Source organism: Salvelinus namaycush, chromosome 13 (assembly GCF_016432855.1).
Source record: "Salvelinus namaycush isolate Seneca chromosome 13, SaNama_1.0, whole genome shotgun sequence".
Classification (NCBI taxonomy): domain Eukaryota; kingdom Metazoa; phylum Chordata; class Actinopteri; order Salmoniformes; family Salmonidae; genus Salvelinus; species Salvelinus namaycush.
The window spans coordinates 2,896,079-2,906,008 of NC_052319.1; the positions used below are offsets into that span (position 1 = coordinate 2,896,079).

The window sequence follows — 9,930 nt, forward strand, 5'->3', positions numbered from 1 at the left end:
AGGGAACAGCACCCTCTTTGAAGAAGTAGGAGGTGAAGATCTCCTGCACACGGATTGCCTCTCTTGCTGCGTTGTTGGACCCCGTCCTTGAAACATCCTGCAGAGCAGCAGACTCCTCCTCTGGGACACGACGGCGAGCTGCAGATCCCCTCCTGGTCCTCGAGTCCATCCTCATGAAGTTACGCAGGACACAGGTAGCCTTCACACACCTGAATTCCTCCAGGATGCAGTCCCAGATGACCCTGGTCACCCAACCTTGCAGTGCCCTACACGGTAACTGTAGGCAATCATTTTGAAGGAATCTCCAGTTACAAGGTATCTATAGGAATATGGAAGACAATGTAATTATTAGACTGTTACATCACCAGGTCATTGTGGATTACTAAAGTATAATATCCCTGATAACAAATCATGATAACATTGGATTGATAGATTCATGGCCACACATATGTGCATGTGTAGCATATGACAATAACACAATCATATCAAGGATGGCATCACAAATGAATACATAAATACCACTCTAAGCTTGATGATGAGTTGATCATTTGAATCAGCTGTGCAGTGCTGGGGCAAAAACAACAATGTGCACCTCTTTGAGTCCCCAGGACTGAGAACCACTGCTCTTCATTGGGACCTCTTCATATGTAGACTGGCTTTCATAGCGCTCTTTATCTGAGGACAGAAAACCTCACAAGAAACAGACTTCATTATAGTCAAATTACACCACACTGAATATTATGTTACTATTATCTCCGTTCTCACTTCTAGGGACAGGAACTACACATGTACCTGCCCTATCCAGAATAGCCTACTCTCTCACTGACAGTCAGGGCTGCTATCCTTTCACCCTCCTCCGTGGCTGTTAGCTAGCTACCTACAAATGCATTTGGAATTTGTTTTTTACAGTGATAAATACATCAAGATAGGTATCAGGTGATATTTAATTCACATAGCTAGTTATTTATCTATACAGTATTCGAAGTTGTCTAGATAGCTCATTTAGCAGCTCATTTGAGTTAGTCTGCACTGTAGCTAGTTAGCTAATAATACATCGTTTTTTTCACATTTTCAAAATCTATTTACTTACTTACTTACTAATAGGTTCTCCCAGCCATGTGGACAATTGGAAACAGGGCAGCAAAGTTTGTCACCAGAGCGTTTTAGAGGATATTACTATTGAACTATGAACCCATTTAATAACCAGACCTTCATACAAACCTGCTCTGCTGAATTCTTGACGGAGTCACAACGGGCGGCCTAAGCGGCATCTAGTCCATCTGCTGGCTGGACGCAGTTGAGTAAAATTTATATTTTATTTTCAGACAAAAAGTTAAAGGGTAGGAAGCAGGAGTTTTTACTCACCAGTGTAACAACACAGTGTGGTTAAAGACTTAGTAACTGAGTTGTATCCACGATCTGGTTACCTATAAGTACAAACAGTTATGTTTTTGTTTTAAATTAACAAAATTAAAAATTTACATTTTAAATGTTTTCTTTACTCAAGTATTACAATTGTTTTTTTAGGGGTGTAGGGTGGAAGCTGTCTCCGCGTAAGAGGGAATTCCTGTCAGTCGGCTTCCTGTATAGGTCTGTGCTAAAGCCACCCACCTCCCTCTTAATCAAAATGTCCAGATAACTTGTTTCATGCGCATCAAAGGTGAGGTTGAATTTCAGATGTTTACAGCTTGATGAAGGAGTGGAATCGATGAAGTTCCTCTGCTGTGCCCTGGAATAGATGGAACACGTTATCAATGAAGATTTTTACAGAGCCTGATGAGGTGCTTGAATGGGTTGTTAGGGCTGACAATCACATTCTTCTCTAACAACCCCACATACAGATTGGCATAATTAGATGCTATTTCTTAAACTACAATGACCATAATGACCTGCGCACCTCCTTGTCTTCTCTGCTGCTATTTACACCTGCTATGTAAAAGAGACAGAATAATGAACATTGGTCAATGCTATCTGGAATCCTTGGGACATCTCTACCCTAAACCCTAACCTTAACCCCTACCTTAGCCATTTTAAATGTCAACTTCAATGGACTAGGGACGTCCCAAGGATGTATCTCTACCTGAAAATACATGATCTAAGTGATTGATAGTTGGTATTCAGCAGTCATTAAGCCTAATTTACTTTAATGAACTACTAAAATAGTGATTTTGTCAGACAGCATAGACAGCAGCTCTACACTTTATTGACTGACTGATCCATTCATCCTTCCATCCCTCAGCCTTCCTCTCCTCTGAAGACCCAGTGAGGGTGGAGCTCAGTCAGAGAGCTGTTGAGGGACTGGTTAGGAAGAACACTTCTACAGCCAGAGAGGTGAGAGGTCACACATGGTTTAGATGGTAAATATTTATGTACCCTTAGTGGTTCATCACGTCAGCAAAAGGGAATATGTTCCATCATCTATGTTTATTGACATTAGTGCAAATTATCCACTAATATTGGTGTAATTTCTCACCCCTTTTGGCTGTATGAAAGTTAATTTCCCCTCAGGCACACACATTTGTTCTTTGTTATTATGAAGGTCATTTGTGTCAAATGTACTTTTCCACACTCATTCGCCCCATCTCTTTACATTGCTGATGCATATTCGGTGGCCAGACTCAAATTCCGAACACAATGCCCATCCTGGCAGATCTAAACCTAATGCAGCGCATTGTGACTTCTGTGCATCCAGACCTAATGCAGCTTGGAGTGATCAGATGACATAAGTCACATTTAGGTGCCAGGTGTAACTGAGGCTGTAGATGCTCCATATCGATTACTTTGAGTGTTTTATATAACTAAATGTGTTTCTGTGTTGCAGGGGCAGTCAAGAAATGGAATGGCAAGGCCACAGAACATGACATAAGCAGAGCTGTGGGTGACCACCTCAAGCCCCTGGTAGAGCCGGGGATGGTGTTTACCACTCCACCACGCCTTCAGCAGGCTGTAAAAGTGGGATTGATACTGTTTTTCATACTAAGCTGGACCAAGAGTCTGTTGATTGGTCGGTCATTGGGTTAATTTATTTTGCAATATGTTCAAATCAAATCAAGCTTTATTTATACAGCACATTTCAAACATGGATGCAACACAATGGCTTCATAGGAAAAAACTATGAAAATAAACAGAAATATTTACCACTAAGTATCTCTGTGTCCAAACAGACTAATGAGACCCTACTGTAAATCAAGCAGACAATAACACATTATAAACATCAATTTGTTTGGGATGTTGGATCCAACGTGGAGCATGGCATAACTGTCTTTACCAGAGTAATGAATGAAGAAGCACTTTGGTTATTGTTGCATGTCGTGATGTTTGTCATGTGACTGTCATTCAGAAAATGATTTCCTGGATCAGCTGATGATAGTTGAACATGTGACTGTAACTAAACAGCTACAGTATTAAGTATTGTGTGTAATTATTGAAGAACCGCGTTAATGACAGTATCCATTTGGGTGTTGCCTATAAAGTGAAGGTGACTCTCGGTTAGAACCATTGGATTTAGAAAACTCTGAAATTATTTAGGATTTCTGTGCCCATGAAAACTGTTTTCCCAGCGTAACATAAGAAGCCAGTAAATGTTACATAGTTCGAGTGCATTTTTTTAACTTAGAAATTGCACTGTTGGTTAGTCAGCATTTCAATGTTGTATTTGGGGCACGTGACAAATACATTTTGATTTGATAGAAGTAGGACTAGTCTACCTGGCCTGCGCGCAAATGTAGGCCTATAAATGTGCCCATTTGGGGATGTCTGATAGTATTTCTGATTGTCTTAACGCTGCACCACTAATGAGTTGTGGAGCTTCTCAAATAAATGTTTCTTCACCTCAAACAGCAAGTAAACAAAGTCTAATCAAAATAGTTCCTCAAAGTATTTTCGTAAAATATTGCCAGCTCTCGCCCTTTCGATAACCACTCGGCATAAAAGGGAAAGATGTAATGCTCTGATCCAGTGGAAATGTCATAAAATGCCTGAATACTTCTTATTCCTTGCACAAATAGTCGACAGCTGTGTCTGTCCCAAACTCACTGGCGCGGGAAACTATACCAGAATATCTTATACAATGTTGCAAGCTTGCTATCTCGAGTTTTGGGCTGACCCAGTTGATAGTTGATATGTTTCAAGTTCGTTGTAGACAGCAAATGTGAATTATTTATTTTTATCAGGATATTTTCTACCTGCAGGCTGCAATGTTTTTATTTGTTGGCTTTATGTAGGCTATTTTTACATAGTTGGCAATGGCAATAAAAGTTACTTTTAGATTTGTATAATTTTCATTTAGATAGAATGTAGAATAATCACAGACAATGATTTTGAGATACTATTATAAATTAAATGAAACTGTTCCACGAAAATGTACCTATGAAAATCGTAACTGGTTGGTAGAAATGGTAAGTTAACTTGGCACTCCAAGTGGAAAATGTTGCCGACCGCTGGTGGAGCCCATTACCGGAAACTTCATGATCACAACGGCAGAATTTTTCTCCTTCTGGTTAGGTTATCTTGATCTCTGGCTCCGAGTCATTTGTGTGTCTTAATTATTTAATCAAACAGCCTGCTTAAAGCATCAGACCAGTTCAGTACATATAGTTATTCTTTTTTTTAAATACATGGGGTGTGTCTATAAATGGAAAAATACACGTTATAACATTTCAACCATTCGTTTGGTAGAAAGAACAGACGACTCTTGGTTGACCAAGATTTACTTTAGGTGGGGACACTAGAACATGATTTTGGGGCAATGCAGGAGTGGCTTTGGTAGAAGTCTCTGAATGTCCATGAGTGACCCAGCCAGAGCCCGGACTTGAGCCCGATCTAACATCTCTGGAGAGACCTGAAAATAGCTGTGCAGTAATGTTGCCCATCCAACCTGACAGAGCTAGAGAGGATCTGCAGAGAAGGATGGGAGAAACCCCCCAAATGCAGGTGTGCCAAATAAATTAGCTAAATGAAAGGGGGGGGAATTATGTAATCAATTTTAGAATAAGGCTTTAACGTAACAAAATGTGGAAAAAGTCAAGGGGTCTGAATACTTTCCGAATGCACTGTATACAGCAACACCTCCCTCATAATCATTCCTGTCTTTTCTGTAGATGTTATATCCCTGTATTGCTACTGCTGTATCAAAGGAATTATCTCAGTGAGTTTCAGAGATGAACAGTACAGTGCGTTCCAAATTCAATAGGCAGGCAAGTAAACAAAAACGTGTTCAAATAAAAACTATTCCAGAAAATGTCAAAGTGTATATAACGCCCGTCCAAGAGACTGTCGACCAATCGCGTTCACATTGTCATGCTGTGACACGCAGTCCTAAGCTAATTCTCACAAAATCCCCTTTTAAAGTCAGGGTATGAGTCGAGAAACGTGCCTATTTTCCTTGAAAGTACATAATGTCACGATTGCAAAGCTATACGATATTACAGAGAACAAGTTCATTATCTCACATCTCTGAAAATATTTGTATTGTTGTGCTTCTTGTTCACAGAGGGAAATTCATGCCAATGTTCTTTTCTGTTTTTTTTTTTGCTGTTAATATGAATCGAAAGGAGTTTCCAATATCCTCAATTCTTAAAGTATTTCTGGTGATAGCAAGTGATAGTGATACACAAGCTAGGTCTATTTGAAACATTTCCATCCCATGGCAGCATTTAGCAGCCACCAGATTCAGAAGCTTTAAAACCACATAAAAAATATTTAAAACCCAATTCTATTTTTGCCCAAAGTTAAGATATAAATTATTAAAACTGAACATAATTCATGCTGGTTATTATTTTAGGCTATTTTAGTTTTGGAGTCAAAGATAGTTTTGGAATAGTTTTCAAACAGGTTTGTGTTACGGGATTTTTGTGTTTAATGACTAAAATATGTATACATTTGACTTAGAATTATAACTCATAAATGTTATGTGTTCCTTGTTTAGAAAGAATGGGTTTATCTTCAGACAGGCTAGAATGATGTCTCTACCCAGGGAGGGGAAAGACCTTGAGTTGGTTGTAGATAGTTTAACAGGTGGCAGACAGTAATGAGAACTCAAACTGTATTGCCATTGTATCCGAGAGGAGGTTGGACATTAAAACCTATGACATCATCTTTATTATATAACCTGATGTAAGTTGTACTATGATTCAGTACTCTCGAGAATAAACGCTATTGATTTATTGATTTTAAGACTGGTATCTGTCCATTTTATGCTGATAATTATCTTACAAATTCTTATTTATGGGCAGAGTGTTTTAATTGAATTGGTTAATAAACAGGAATCAAAATTCCTTTAACAGTTTGTTATTTTATTTAAGTTTTCTAAATAGTTTTCCCCTAATAATTTTTTCTATAATAGGTATGGAGGTTTCCCCTATCAACCAGTCATAGGTACTGGTGACAAAGCGCCTCGTAACCTGCTGGGAATGGGACAGGCGGAACCCTTCTGTGGTAACAGACAGGGGCGATTTGAAATCAAATCAAATTCCCAGGAATGGGGTTCATATGAACCACAGAGACTGTGTGTGGGATAATAACATGGCCGTGTCCAAACCTGCTTGTTCCCTCGACTCCGCTACCAACCACCAATCTCCAACAGAGCCCTTAACCTGTATCACTAGACACCTCATAGTGAGCTACAGGTAGGAATCAGCAATGAATCCCAATAATGAGACACCTCTGGGGAGGGGTGTCAGCAACATTTAAAATAATATATGTATAGTGTTTTATGACAAATCGTTTTTTACAAATCTGTCAAGACACCAACTTAGACTTTACAGTGAAATGCTTTACTTACAAGCCCTTACCCAACAGTGCAGTTCAAGAAGAAGAAAACGTTAACAAAGTAGACTAAAATAAAAAGTAATAATAAAAAGTAACACAATGAGAATAAAAATAACGAGGCTATATACAGGGGGCACCGAGTCAGTGTGCGGGGGTACAGGCTAGTTGAGGTAATCTGTACATGAAGGTAGGGGCGTAGTGACTATGCATAGGTAACAAACAACCAGCGAGTAGCAGCAGTGCAGAAAAATGGGGGGGGGGGGGGGGTCAATGTAAATTGTCCGGTGGCGATTTTATGAATTGTTCAGCAGTCTTATGGCTTGGGGGTAGAAGCTGTTGAGGAGGTTTTTGGTCCTAGACTTGGCGCTGCGGTACCACTTGCCGTGCGGTAGCAGAGAAAACAGTCTATGACTTGGGTGACTGGAGTCTCTGACAATTTTGTGGGCTTTCCTCTGACACCGCCTATTATATAGGTTCTGGATAGCAGGAAGCTTGGCCACAGTGATGTACTGGGCCATTCGCACTACCCTCTGTCGCGCCTTACGGTCAGATGCCGAGCAGTTTCCATAACAGGCGGTGATGCAACCGGTCAGGATGCTCTCGATGGTGCAGTTGTATTACCTTTTGAGGATCTGGGGACCCATGCCAAATATTTTCAGTCTCCTGAGGAGGAAAAGGTTTTGTTGTGCCCTCTTCATGACTGTCTTGGTATATACCCACGTGGGTGATTAAAAGATGAACTGATGTCCACACTCCAGTCTAGTTGATGGTGGTAATGCACCTTAAAGTTGGTTGCCAACCGCCATATAAAGTCCAAAGAAGAAAAAGAAGCCTGAAGGAAGGTGCAATGACGAGAAACCAATTTGCTTTACCGTTTGGGGCGTCGAGACTGGTTACTTATTTTGATGTGATATGAAAGTATTGTGGGAAATGATTTTGATGTGATATGAAAGTATTATTTGAAATGATTTTGATGTGATATTAAAGTATTATTTGAAATGATTTTGATGTGATGTTAAAGTATTATGTGAAATGATTTTGATGTGATATTTCAGTATTGTGTGAAATTATTTTGATGTGATATGAAAGTACAGCGATTTATGTTTCTAGAAACGTGTCGCAATTGAGAATCGATTCACATTTAGATGGAATATTTGACTATTTTAGCTGCCAGAGCCAGTCTACCTCTGAAAGCCATTCTACCTCTTGGACCTTGAGGAGTAACGGGGGCAGCAATCAGTAGTAGAAACAATAACAAAGGGTTCTCCCTGCCCGTTTCGGTAAAAAGCTGAGGGATGGGGCTGGAGAAATGTAACCATCCATGATATCAACATTCTAGTTTTAACCATGTTTTGAGGAAATACAGTGTTTGTTTATATTTACTGACAAACATTGGAGTAAAAAAGCTTATATTTTGGGTTCTGATGGGGTACAACAGTTGAACTAAGCTCATGAGGCATTTATAAGTGATTTCTACAAGAAACAATGAGTACATATAATTCATGTTTAAGTCCCAAAATGGATGTAACAACTGCTGATTGCCCCTTTAAGACTACATATTGGGCTAATCTAATAGGATATATTGAGGACTACAGTATCTCAGGCATTGTCATTGGGTGCATTTGATCAATTGTTAACGTTTTGTTGATGGTCCACTCTTGATGTTCTACACGTTACAGTGTAGCTTCAGCCATTCCTACAGAACAACATTAAAGTGTAGAACCCCTTTACTGCATATTGGTTCAACGACTGCAGAGACGGTACTTACTGGTGTTAAACAGATCTCCAACCTCCTCTTCTTCCTCTTTCAATGTGACAGTCATCTCCTCTTTCACTCCAAAAACTGCATCCTCCTCTTTCACTCTGAACGCGTCTTTATCTTCTTCTTTCACTGTAACAGCCTCACCCTCTACTTATTTTTGTATTGTAACAGCCTCCTATTCCTCCTCCTCTTTGACGAGAGCTTCTTTCTCCGTCCAGCAGACACCCTCTTTAACTGGAGGAGAGTCGCTTAGTGAACTCATGGTCGGGGATGTTAGCTAGTTAGCATTAGCGACTGCCTCGTTCTAAGCTAACTTACCAAACCAGCTAGCTGAGAAACAACGTAAATATATCATTAAATGGGCCAACAAGTACATACGACAGAAGTGTGTTTAATACACAGCGACTAATATACACCAAAACATTGTAAATAGCGTGCATGTTGTAGCTATGTTTGCTAGAACGCTACCGAGGTGTCTGACTAGCCGTTGTTGTTGAAGGAGCGTCCCGTCCACTAGATTATACGTCACACTGGCAGCATCGCCTGACCTAAAAGACGCACATCGCAATCTGCTGACACGAGTGGGCAACGCAGTTGAGGAACCAAAAGTTCATTTTTCATTTATTTCATAAAGTTTAATATTATATTAAGTCATTCAAAGAGAAGAATGTGTTGATTGATTCGTGTTTAATGAGTGAGAATTTAAAACAAACTTTACACCCACTACACATTTGCATTGAACCATACTTCTGACATGGATAATTTTGACCCCAGAGGCATATCTTTTATCATAGCCAAAATGTGGTTAATTCAATTCTTCCAATTTTTTATGAATTTGTCAATCAACTGGTTCTTAATAAATATAAATCATGGTTTAGTGTTTCTGTATCAAAATGGACTTTTAACAAATTAAAATCCTTTGGAGTCATTTTGACCCCAGCCAAAAGCACCTTTGATGAATAGGACATTTATTTCAAATCAAAATCACATTGTATTGGTCACATACATGTTTAGCAGATGTTATTGCGGGTGTAGCGAAATGCTTGTGTTTCTAGCTCCGACAGTGGAGTAATAGCTAACAAGTGACATCTAACAATTTCACAACATATACCCAATACACACAAATCTAAGTATTTGAATCTAGGTTTCTCTGTAGACATTATCCATCCCACCAGAGGGTGGAGGGGCACCTGTATCAGTGGTTTTGACCCGATAGACACCGGCAGACACACAGTATAGTGCCTTCCATGTACTATCCTAAGATTGGGTTTTCTTTACCACGGATCACGTGACTGTGTACAAAACTGCCAATGGTAGAAAACTCTGCCAGCGGTATACAGTGCATTCGTAAAGTATTCAGACCCCTTCACCTTTTCCACATTTTGTTACGTTACAGCCTT

At 39.6% G+C, this 9,930-nt stretch overlaps 1 long non-coding RNA gene across 1 annotated transcript; it reads right to left on the reverse strand.

Moving 5' to 3' along the window:
• Nucleotides 1–1,381: 1,381 nt before the first annotated feature.
• On the reverse strand, nt 1,382–8,587 carry LOC120057825. Its single transcript, XR_005477965.1, has 3 exons — nt 8,537–8,587; nt 1,612–1,729; nt 1,382–1,427 (listed from the first exon to the last, which is right to left on the reverse strand). It is a non-coding gene; the product is annotated as an uncharacterized LOC120057825 (long non-coding RNA).
• Nucleotides 8,588–9,930: the final 1,343 nt, after the last annotated feature.